Below are 13,002 nucleotides of genomic sequence, written 5' to 3' on the forward strand. Positions count from 1 at the left end.
GCCTATTATCACAACACAAGCTGCAGAGTAAAGGCAAGTGACATATAAGAATTTTTTTATATCCTATCAAAAACCAGCAGCCCTTCACAGTTTCCCATCATAATAGAGTGACTTCTATAAAAATGTAAAAAGGCACTTAGAAGATGCTATGTGAAGACGACCTAGTGTCGTCTGTATAGCCTTAGCAAATGGTTTGTGTATAAAATATGGAAGTTAACCAGTGCAACAGATACCTGAAATTCAACATAGGCAACCGGTAAGGATGCAAAAACATAGGCAGGACAATGGCTGTGTGGATACTATGGGTAAAGTAATATGGAACGATCTCTATAGCAAACATCAATTTTAAAAGGGTGCCAAAGAGATGATCAGAGTTGTAAAATAGTGCAAAGGGATTGTTGAATTCCAAAATGAATTTGAACTAAAAAGAAAGGCAGGAGAACCTTGTCATTGAAGGTGAGGTCTTAGAAGAGGCAGATCATAGGCTATGTTACCTTAAGGATTTATTAGAATGTGAAGCAGGATTGAAGAGGACAGAAGAAAAAACTGCCAGGACAAAGTGGTACTACTGAAGCTGCAGGGTTAAGATCCATAGCATGGGTATCTAAAGATAATATTCAGCAAATGAAGTTGCAGATGTATGCACTGTGCAGAGGCTAAACAAAAATGAATGTGGTGCACTGAAACTGCAAGTCAGGAGTGTAGCAAGTCACAAAGCAGTACATTGAAAACCATTAATTCAAGAAAATGAGGTGAAAAAGTACAGATGGAGACCTGGAATAGATCAGGAGAAACGCTCAAGACTGAAGAGTGGAGAGAACTAGTTGAAGTAAGATGGAGTTGCTGATGGCTTGTTCTATTGTAGCCTTTCCAATATTTTTTTTTTTTTTTTTTGGCAGCATATTTGCCCAACTGAAATTTGAGTGCTATTTGGTCTGTCACTCAATTACACACTCACAACCATTAAATTTGCCCCAGCTCTCACAACCATCACAGCCTGCTGCCTTGCTTACATTAGTTTCCTTTGCAATTTCAAGTGCCGACTATAAAGGCTGACAGGGTTATTTGATGACAGAACCAAGGATCCAGTAGGGGACTTGCCAAATTCCTGGTATTCTAATGCACAAGTGGCTCATGGTGGTTATCTGAAAATTACAATGAAGGTAGTAAACTTTGGTGTAAAAAATCAGGCAAAAATAATTATACATGGTCAATGCTAAAAATGAAGTAACACTGATTTATAACATAGACATGCATAGGTAACACTGATTTATAGCATAGACATGCATAGTTATTTAATATTGTTGAAATGCATTTAAGTGGTACTAACACAAAAACCAATTATTATTTTAACAGAACTTTACAAATCCCTGGTCAGTGATAGCACTGGTTCAATTTCAAAATTTCAATTTTTGACAATAGAAAACAATACTTTCATTACTACATTCCTATAATATTACTTTTACCATATTAGTAACTGAAGAGAGTATTTCCCAATGTTTGCATCCTTGACTGCTTTACTTTAAAATCACAGATGGCAGCATTTTCCTGATACTCTTCTGTTGCATTATGCTTGCTTGCAGTCCACTACAACCTGCAACATGCTATAACATAAATTGTGGTGCACTAGTCAAGGTGAAAAAGCAAAATACATAGGTATACTAGGTATAAGTCATATTTGTGGTAAAATAATACCATCCTGGCCTCATCAAGAATATCAACAACGATATTTACCAACTGCCCTCTAAATATAGCTGGATCTAGTTGAATGGGAGATAAGATCAGCCACCAGCTTAAACTAAGTTTATTTTGTAACATTTTCCCATACTTGCAACTGCTGTTATTAAACGATATATTAGTATTTTTCATTCTTTAAGCCTACTTTTACTTACTGAGATGACTACGAGTTAGCCTATGTATGCACGTAAGCGGAAGGTGTCACTATATATCCCAAACAAACAACCAGTTAAGTATCTATTTAGGGATCCATTTTTTAATTTAATACGTACATAAGTATTTGTTAGTTCCAAGTCTTAAGACCTGCAAAGCTCTAGTGTTTTAACCTACTGATATGAATAATAAAGCACCAGTTTTCACCCACTTCAAGTGAAAAACACAGCACCACAAGAGTAGAGATTACAATACAAGTAAAGCATTTGACAGCTGTAGGTGAGGTGTTTCGACTGAGTAAACAGAAATGTCTATAATTTCTGTTTACTGACAGGAAGCAGCAGTGTACAGTAGTCGTTGTTTCTGCCCTGTTAAGACCTACAGTATTTACTTAACATCAAAAAAGACCAAAAAACATTTCATATGAACTATGCAGAGAAGCACTCTAATGGTTAGCACTTTATCATGTATTGCTTTTTAGGTTTTCACCTTAAACTAGAAATATCACTTTTTTGTGCTTCAACGTATCATTAGGCCTAATACACTCTAAACTCTGAGATAGGTAGGTGGTCACATCCCTACCACACAAACACATACAAATCTGGTGGGATCCAGAGCCCTAAGTTAGGTTAAGATGCATCTTATTTATTTTGCCCTAAGTAAGGCTAATGGGCAGTCACTCCATGTCATAAAGGACCAAGTGCCCTAGGTTACTTACGTAAATCACTATTCTTATAATTTTCAATGGTCCTTGTTCACAAACCATGGTGTCCTACCATGGTTCCAGATTAATGTTGAGACATAGCCTACCCTTGAGTGGGTGTTAAACCAAAAAAAAATCACATAAAAACCACTATAAAGGCTTTTACAATTCAAATATAACTGGTCCTTGATTATACATGTCTATGTAAATTACAACAACCGTGTACCCACCTGGAGTACATGCTGGCACCCTTGTCTCATACTGCATTTCTTTAACCTACCTCATGATGCTAGGATTAGCTACACTTGCTTATATCAGGCTACACTCTAGAGGTAGTCAACTACAGTTTTAAAAAATCAATATCCAAATCTCCCCAATCATGACACACTTTCATGTACAATGTTCAGCTTGGGATGTGCTGCATCTTAAAAATATCCATCACCTGACTATACCACATGTAGGCAAGCTTAGCCTAATAAGTCACACAAAATCGGGTGAGGATGTCAAAATGTTTCTAATATTAACACTTTAATCTGCACTGAACTACATTAGTATGGTACCTCAGTGCAACTTTGGACAATACAATACATTTAACATATTGGCATTTATCAAGATTGCCAGTTGTACTAGTCTTTCACTAAGTCTTACAGTTCATCAATATCAGAAAGCCTTTAAAACTTGTTTTATAACAGATTCAAAATTAAGGTAATTCTAAGTATTTGCTCCGCACCTGTTTTTACTTTGGAAACTGTTTTTTTCTACACTTTTAGGACTTCTGATACTGGCGCTGAGTTTGTTTGTTGTCAGCCAAATGGAATATCCCTTCGCTGTGTTTATTACTGGCCCGGGGGGCTGGGGTTACCTATACGTTAACAAGTTATTGCACTTGCCGGACGGGATATGAACCGTTTGAAACAGACGTACCTGTGCTCTGTCTTGTGAAGATCGCGTACGGAAACCCCTTGTTGGATGGACTTCAGGGATTAATTACAGGTTAATTACATTCGTCCGACAAAAATTGAAGGTAAATCCATAATTAGCAACCAAAAAACTATAGAAAAAGTCAAGTTAGAAGGTAGTCACCACCTTGGAGCTACTACTTAGTTCAACCAAAAATAACTTTTGCTTCCATGAATTACAGCGCTTGATTAGCCTATATAATTAAGTCAATGTAAACTAGCCTACATCAAGAGCATAACCATCAAACACATGCTGACATCCTTATCCAATATTGCACTTTCTTAACCTAAGCCTAACTACTCAAAGATAACCTTGGCTACATTTGATAACATACGACTACACTCAATAACTACTAGTAAGCCAAAACTTCAGAAGCCAATCTGCAAAAGACCCTCAATTATGACAACTTTTAAAGTGCTTTTTTCCCATTTGTATGGGGTAAGCACGATCGGCTGCCCTGCCTGTCATCGCTTAGACCCGATGGCGTATGTACATGTTATGACAACCTTAGACTACAATGGCAACTACGAAATATTACCTCAATCAAAATCTGTAGCTTACCGTGAAATTTACCGAAACACTTCACAGTGAAATTGTTAGCTACGTAAATTAAAAAGGCAGCAAGTGTAAGTTCACAGAGTAACTGGCCTAGGGTATCCTACCCACGTGTCCGTCAAGGTTATACTCTCCTACTTCAATGCCTTTGAATAAGTTTCAAACTTATCGGTCTTGTTACATATCCCTTTGGCTAGCCTATTTGGGCATAATTATATGAGATGATCTTAGGCATAGAACTGGACTGGAAATTATTCATTCTTGGGCAGTTTCCGAAAAATTTGGTCGGCCATGATACTTTATCCCACCATACCTATGGACTACCCAGGTTAAATTTCGCCCCAAAAAGGAGCTATTTACGACCAAATTACGGCAAAAATAACTGTGCTTGCAACTGAAATATAACAAACTTGAAGAACAACTCGAAACGTCAGATTAAACAATATATAACACTGAAATTACCTTGAATATCGAGGAAGAACTTATTTTCACAAATACAGGAACCTTTGCTGAAGGTGACACTGACAACTGACAAGTGGGACCGAGAACCCACTGTTGCCAATACCAAATGACAGCCGGAGTCCTGACATTCCAGATGTATAAGAATTGGACACTTACACATTAAAATATTATCTTTCTTCCTTTCCTTTTTCTTTCATCATCAAGTAACGTCTAAATCTGTCTTGGAATAAGATTTCTAAGAAGGAATAATTGACTACAATTTGCTAAAAGGAACAGTTTTACAGAACTGTAACAGACAGTGGGAAGTGGAAAAGGCTGGCTCTTGGAGTGAATAAGAAAAGGATAAGATTGTGATTGCAATAAGTAATTGTTTATAATTTAAATATCAGATGTTATTTATGTAATAAATACTGACTTACTGTATGCACAGAATACTTAATATTAGTCACGAACAATAGTAAGAAAAATTAAAATCCTACCCAGAATAAGTCAACATCGGCATCTTGTTCAGAAAAACCAAAGTTTAAAACTTAATTGTCTCAAGACTTTAATTTAATTAAGGCGTATTTTTTAAATCTCTGCATATAACATCTTTAGCCATAAGTGTTATGGTATTGATAATTTATGGAACATATATTTGTAAATTGATGAAAACTAACGAATCCCCTTAAATTTCTGGCAAGTTTATAAGCAAAACAGAGGGAAATACAAAAGAGAATTATTTGAAAGCCATGAAGTAGAATAAAACAGCGATTAGATATGGATAATCATATAAATGACGTTCACTTATTCATTTTTATATTTAATAACAGCCACAACTTAGAGCCATTTATTCGAATAAACTATAATCTCTGACTAATATATAACACTGGGCCAAACTAAGAGAGAATGGGAGCGACAGCTGAGGCCATCTAGTGTGTAAATTATAACTAAGAAATTAAGCTGGAAAAAATAGTAGCTAACAACTTTTTAGTGCTTACGAGAAAGGGAAAGTAAATTCTAGGAAAAATGCTCTGTCGTTTTTCCATTAAATTCTGTGGAAATTATTGAATGTATACATGGATTTATTGAAAGTAAATGAATATAACCTGTAGTGTCTAAAAGCTATTAAAAATATAAAGAAAAAAGTCTGAGTAAGCAACTTTAACACCTAGTGGTCTTATAATTGAAAATCTGTTGTCTTAATTTTAATAACTTCATATAAAAATGTTTAATTTCATTTTTATAGCTTAAATATAAGTAAATTACAACATTAATAAATATTTGTATAAAAATTACGTGTATTTTGCCTAAAATTACGAAATCTCTTGGGATTTTTGGTTGATACGTGCTGGTAAACAAAACAGAGGGAAATACAAATTGAACTATTTCGAAAACGTCAAATAAAATAAAGCAGCTGCTAAACATAAGCAAATATGAATAAGAACTTTATCCACTAACATAACTATGCAATAACAGCCATAACATAGACGAATTAATTCAGCAAAGCTATAAACTTCACTGACAAATATTACGAGAGGCACTCGCCTAATGTTGGCTTAAAAAAGCGACATTGTAGACATCTATTGACCATTGGGAGAACTAAAATATTTACCTAAAAAAATGCAATAGGTAACTTTCCAGTGTAAACAACGAAAATAATCTTGAATTATCAGTGAAGAAGGGAATTGTTATTATCAAAATATATGAAAAAAGCTATTAAGTAACAATAGATTTATTAAGTACAAGGAAGTAATTAAAATTAGCCAATAAAATCAATAAAATAAGATACAAATTAACTAGTAGGTAGCAACTATTAAGCCTTGCATACGGTTGGATAAAACTTTATTGTCTTAATTTTAAAGTATGATATAAAAAGTTTTATTGTAAATAGATATAATTCAGTGATTATTGATATTTTATTTCATTGAAGCAATATGTGAACTTACCTAGTATTTGGCTAGAAATTAAGAATATTCTAGGGTTTTCTGGAACTTTGTTTTGGTAAATATAAGGGTGGGAAATATGAACTGAACAATTTAAAAGCCATATTATAAAATAAAGCGGCAAATAAAAACGATTAGCTATGAAGATAATCTTCATCTATTCATCTGTCTATTCAATGACAGTCATACTATAGTAATATCCACTCATTAAACTATGAAATATAACTATTACAGAATAAGAGGGACCAACCAAATGGGGCATTCAAGAGACAATGGAGGACATCTAGTGGCGATTAATGGAACTAAAATATTCACCAGAAAAATAATAATTTTAAATTAGAAGTAGAATACATAATTGTTTACTATTTAAATATATGAAAAGAATTATTAAGAAAATTAAAATTTATCGAATTCTAAGAAGTAAGTAGAATTAGCTAATAAAATCAATAAAAAACTAGAAAATAACATTCTACTAACTGCTGCAAAGAACCCTCCCTCCCACCTTATTCATTAAAAACTTATTGTGTTATTTTTGGAGTAGGAATATAAAAAAAAAATTCTCCTACAGACATACAATGTAAGTATTTATAGGAATGAAATTATTAAGATATTCTGGCAAGTTGTCTTGTATCTTGATGAAAATTAAGAATCTTCTTGGGTTTCTGCTGTACTCCTTTGGTAAACATATGGGTGGGAAATACAAAACTGAATAATTTAAAATCGTCATATATAATAAGAGAGTGGATAAAAGCGAATATATATGAATATAACATTCTTTTATTCATTTATCTATCCTATGACAGCTGTATAATAACAATTATCATTCAACAACACTATAAACTACAATTAACGTAGAATACGAGAGTCAAATCTAGCGGTGATCAAAACAGACAGCTGAGGACATCTAGTGAGCATTGAGACAGAGAACTGAAGCGTTACTTGAAAACAGTAATTGGCACCTTTCCAGTGTTGACGATGAAGAAAATCTAAAATTTCAAGTAAAATACTCAAAATTTCAATATTTAAATCTTTGGAAATAATGAAAATGTAAAAAAGATTTATTCAATTTTGTATAATAATGACAGTGGCTTCAAAAACTAATAAAATAAATTATAAATTGAAAAGAATAGCTAACAACTACAGTATACACTCTGCCTTTTATTGAGAACTTTAATGTCAAAGTTTTAAAACATGTTATAAAAACATTTTTATGAAAAACAAAGAATTATATGCATTTATATACAATTATATTAATAATATATGGAAATTTATTTTGTATTTTGCTAAAACTCCGGAGCTTCATTAGTATTTTGGTAAAACTGTTTTGGTAAACATAAGGGTGGGAAATATGAATGGGATATTATGAACCACATAAACAAAACAAAACTTCAAAAAAAAAAAAAATTCAAATATAACTTGAATATAACCATCACTTGTTAACTTACCTATTCAATGAAAGCTATAAAATATAACTAATTACTCAATATAGCTCTAAACTGTGACATAAATAAGAGTAGCCACCGACTAGATCTAGCAGACTAGCTGAATGCGGCCAATATGGTGGTGTCCTAACTGGAACTCTGAGGATGATCAGGTATGAGACTCTTAAACTGGCTTTAATTCACGAAGGAATCAGCCATTTGGGGGAGAGAGGTACAGCTGCATAATTTGCTTGTCACTTTCCTAAGTAACCCCATATCCATGTTCCTTAAAGAGTTGATAGGGACTCAGTAAGGAGCCCAGGTAAAGAATTATCACAAAACCTACGTCCTCCTTTTAAACGCAATATTTTTCTATACATGTCTACATTCCGGCTATAAAATTTATCATCGCTGATGCAATGGACTGAAAAAGAAATTGAGTTCTAGCCCACAGATGCAACCAAGATCTTACTTGCTTAAGTTGCATTTGTGATGATGTAGGTAAATGTTGGGAGAGACAATGTTTTAAGAGGGGAAAATAAAGCTTGTCTAAGAAATTATTTAGCTGTACTATTTATACAATAGCTAAATGCAAAGACATTAGACAACATTACATAGAACAACACTGAAATTTCATAGGTACAGAAAATATGATTTTCGCTTTTGCTTTCATAGAAAACGAGTAAAATCGTATTTAATGGTAAACTCTACAATTTCTAGGGGCCACGTTTGGGCCGTACTCTGCCCTTTGATTTACATATTTATTTTGTTAAGCACAAATTATATTTCTTCCTGTGAGTTTCCAAACCATGGCTCATGATTATAAGAATTTTATGCTAAATGATGAACAAAATATTTTTTTTCTACATAAATCCCTTTACCTTAGGAACAAACTAGATTATATTAATATCATGTAAACTTTAGTTCTACTTATGGTCTTCTACCTGGCTTGGAGCTCATTTATGCAAAGAGACATGATAAACGGACTGCAAATATGTAATGAATATCCTTAGCTTTTAAGAAAGCATTTGCAGGCCACTTTGGCTACCTAAAAGCATATATGTGAAACATCAAGCTTACAAAAGCTGTAGAATAATTTTGTAACACCAGTTTAAATGTTTAGAAGTCCCCTTTTACCGTCTTGCTTAACATGAAGAGAATATGAGGTAAAATTATATCTTGCAAAGGGAAAATGAAGCAAGTAGCAGATTTAAAAGGGGCGAAGAAGATATCTTAAAACTATTTGTAAACATAAGAAATTTTATTGAAAAGGAGTAGGTGAGAAAACTAGGAAAATCACCGTTAAATCTTTTAATTTGATTCGAGTAATTTCTCTCTCTCTCTCTCTCTCTCTCTCTCTCTCTCTCTCTCTCTCTCTCTCTCTCTCTCTCTCACCGACAGAACTAATCAGATACAATCTATGACAGTTATAGTTCAGAGAGCTCAGCTTGAATTCTAAATGTAAAACGTAACTTCAGAGATATACTATTTTGTGGAAAGTAGTCTGCAAATTTGCTCTCTGCAACTATGTAGGGAGATTTCTTCACGCCACCGATTGAGAAAGTACGCATGACAGGGTGTTTAATCACGGTTTTTGCAATTTTATCATGGCATTTGGTTCCTTGGCGTCACAGAAAGGAAGAGAATGCTCTGCTTGTCAGAGGCTGATACCTCTACAAGCTAAGGAGTGAGGACACTGGCTAATGAAACTGACAAACTTCTAATAGGCTTTTTGTTAAAAAACTCCATAGTTTTGTTAACTTTCCACCCTGCATACCTAAAAATGAAACCCTCTGCTTATAAAAACATATTAGCATATTAACAGACCAAAACCACAGCTGATTTGAATTTGTGGTCTGGAGCTGGCCCCCCCCCAAAAAAAAAAAAAAAATCGAAACGGTTTTAACTGTTATAACCACAACACCCACATGGCTCAGATCTTATTCAAACAGTCTTTGAGTCACTTCATGCAAAACACCACCTATATGGCTTTTGTTTGTCAACAACCTGCCCATGACAATCATGTCTTTATATCTTAGACAATGAGGCTTAAATTACAGGGCGGATCTGAAATAGGCCTAATTCGTGAGCCTGGGTGGCAAAATGATTAGATTCACTTTAAGGCGTTTGGCATCCATGACTCTTCTGTAACCACGTGCATAATACCTGCTGGAAATTGCAGGAATTGGCCTAAGCTCATTACCCTTCATCTCCGATGAGAAAATAGCTGCTGATCGAAAACCTGAGAGGAACATTGCTAGAGAGTCTCATCCAGTAATGGCGTCTCCATCATCACCAACAATACTTGAAAATCTGTCACAGCGAGTGCTACTATTAAATATGTCAGCCTACACTTTACAGCTTAAGGCGAGAGGTTGCATTACAATAATGTGTACTAATATGAAGCAATTGTATTTGAGATCACCTGAAGCTATTACACGTTTAATATTGTATATTCATAATGAGTTTAATTAACCGCAATATATATGGACTAAGGATTTTTTAAAAGAAAGAACATGCTCATTGAAGCCAAGGATCAGATGAACTAGTCTCACTCAAGTCTCTATGAGGTTATAATTGTCTTTTTCACAATTTATGTATTTCATATGAGATCTCTAAGCCATAAAGGAAAACAAAACATATTCTAATCAGGATAAAAACGAAATTTTATTTTCTATCGTCAACAAGAAGGAGGAGTTCTCTGAAGTTTCCCCTGAATGTCGACGCGTCAGCGGAAGACTATATTTCTGTTTTTAAAGTTTTCTTTTTATTTTTTATTTCTTTTTTTATACCCGAGGCACATTGCTTATAAGAAAAGAAAAAACAAAACCCTCACAACAAAGGCATATTGTTATTCCCGGGCGTTTGCTAAGAGGGTGGACGAGAGAATGCAAAGAAAACGGAGGAAAGGAACAATGAGAGCAAGATTATTATGAGGCAGAGTGGTCTTCTCCCGGTTGTATGAATGAGGACCTCTCTCTCTCTCTCTCTCTCTCTCTCTCTCTCTCTCTCTCTCTCTCTCTCTCTCTTCTGTTTATGTTTAACGAGATTTTTTTGATGGGTTGTCTGCGTCTAATTCTTCTTCTTCTTCTTCTTCTTCTTCTTCTTCTTCTTCTTCTTCTTCTTCTTCTTCTTCTTCTTCTTCTCACTTCCGTGAGACTAGAGCACAAACGAATCTCAGGGGAGTTACAACAAAGCTCTCTTTGTGCGTCTTGTTATTTATTTCTTTTTTAGCATTCACCCAGTTTGACTTACTAATTGGTTAGAAATGTAAGCATCACATTATTATTAAACTTATTAAACTTATTATTATTATTACTATTATTATTATTATTATTATTATTATTATTATTATTATTATTATTATTATTATTATTATTATTATTACTAATGAATACATGAATTTGATGTATATTCTCAAAATCAATGGCTCTGTGGTTTGATTGATAGCACTCTCGACTCGTTAACAAGAGGATCTAATTCGATTCACAGCAGAGAATGAAGTACCTGGTAGTCAGTCCACTGTAGTGAACCATAAATGGGTTTGAGAAAGGAATGGGGCATGCAACCCCATCCCAAAAACAGTTAGGGGGGAACTAGAAGAACAAGACCTTAAGGAGCCAGTTATATAGAGAGAGAGAGAGAGAGAGAGAGAGAGAGAGAGAGAGAGAGAGAGGTACTCTAATTCGAACATCAAACACTACTTAGCATCTAATCAGGATTTTTAAAATATTAGGACGTCCGGAAAAAGAAGTCTTCCGGAGGACTTCAAGAGAGCAGCATTAACCACTTTTTCTTCCCCTCCAATAGCGGCTTAATTTGTTAGCAGAAATTCTAGAGGGGTGGAAATAGGGGTCTTTAAGGGTCTTTACGTCTCTCTCTCTCTCTCTCTCTCTCTCTCTCTCTCTCTTACAGAAGTCACAGTGCTATGGATGACGCTAGTCTAAGCCTTATTTCGTATCCTGGAAGGGAGAATGAAGAAAAATGAATTTGTATGTTAGAAGTACCAACGTGCTGTTAATGGTACCGTGGTGATGTGGAAGATTTATACACCAGGTTCATTATTAATGTAACTGTTAAGAAAATAAGGGAGGATGTAACAGTTTACACACATATATATATATATATATATATATATATATATATATATATATATATATATAAATATATATATATATATATATATATATATATATATATATATATATATATATATATATATATATATATATATATATATATATATATATACATATATACACACACACATATACATCTACGCAGAATCCGAAAGCATCTTAAAAAAGTAACACCGACGTGTAATATAACAGAACAAAAGAAAAAGAAAAAAAATCAATGGCGCGACGGAGACTCGATGTATTCATTCGAGAGTTAATTAAAGCCTCATAATGATATTATTCGATATTGGACCCTTTCAGAAGACTCCGTCAATAATGAAGTACGGAGGCGCCACTCCTGGATGATATTACGAAAGGAATGGAGAAAATAGGGGTAAGATAATAATAATAATAATAATAATAATAATAATAATAATAATAATAATAATAATAATAATAATGATGATGATGATGATGATAATGATAATAATACGAGTATATTAATGATGATAATATTAACAAAGGTTCAATAATAATAATAATAATAATAATAATAATAATAATAATAATAATCATAATGCTACGAAAGTCACAATCTCGTGAAAAACAACCTCTGTAATGAAAATCCACAATTATATATAGTAAATATATTACTATGTAATTGTGGATTTTTATACTAAGTTGGCAACAACAACAACAACAACAACAATAATAATAATAATAATAATAATAATAATAATAATAATAATAATAATAATAATAATAATAATAATCGTCTATATTCCACATATTTCTTTCATTTGCACCCAGTAACCACAAACCATCTTCATAATTAAGAATTAACTTTTTATTTTTCTTTATTTTCTTCAGAATATTTTGCAAAGCTCCCACTGCCTTCCTTAATTCACCTTATTCAGTAAATTGCCTCTTCTCTTGTCCTAGAAGCTTTGTTCTGTCTAAGGCAATGC

General features: G+C 33.5%; 1 protein-coding gene across 7 annotated transcripts in view; it reads right to left on the minus strand.

The window, feature by feature from the left end:
• Nucleotides 1-280: 280 nt before the first annotated feature.
• The window catches only part of LOC136840030 (uncharacterized), a 318,614-nt gene continuing 305,892 nt past the window's right edge, over nt 281-13,002 (minus strand). For 3 of the 7 annotated variants that reach the window (XR_010853503.1, XM_067106332.1, XM_067106335.1), the window contains 2 exons: nt 1,467-1,594; nt 281-1,145 (listed from right to left, as the gene is read on the minus strand). The gene's annotated coding sequence lies outside the window, so the exon portion shown is untranslated. Of the gene's footprint in view, nt 1,146-1,460; nt 1,605-4,570; nt 4,709-8,020; nt 8,076-13,002 lie in introns of those variants that run through there. The other 4 variants (XR_010853505.1, XR_010853502.1, XR_010853504.1 and 1 more) reach the window with 4 other exon arrangements.

Source organism: Macrobrachium rosenbergii, chromosome 7, assembly GCF_040412425.1.
Source record: "Macrobrachium rosenbergii isolate ZJJX-2024 chromosome 7, ASM4041242v1, whole genome shotgun sequence".
In the NCBI taxonomy this organism is placed as follows: Eukaryota; Metazoa; Arthropoda; class Malacostraca; order Decapoda; family Palaemonidae; genus Macrobrachium; species Macrobrachium rosenbergii.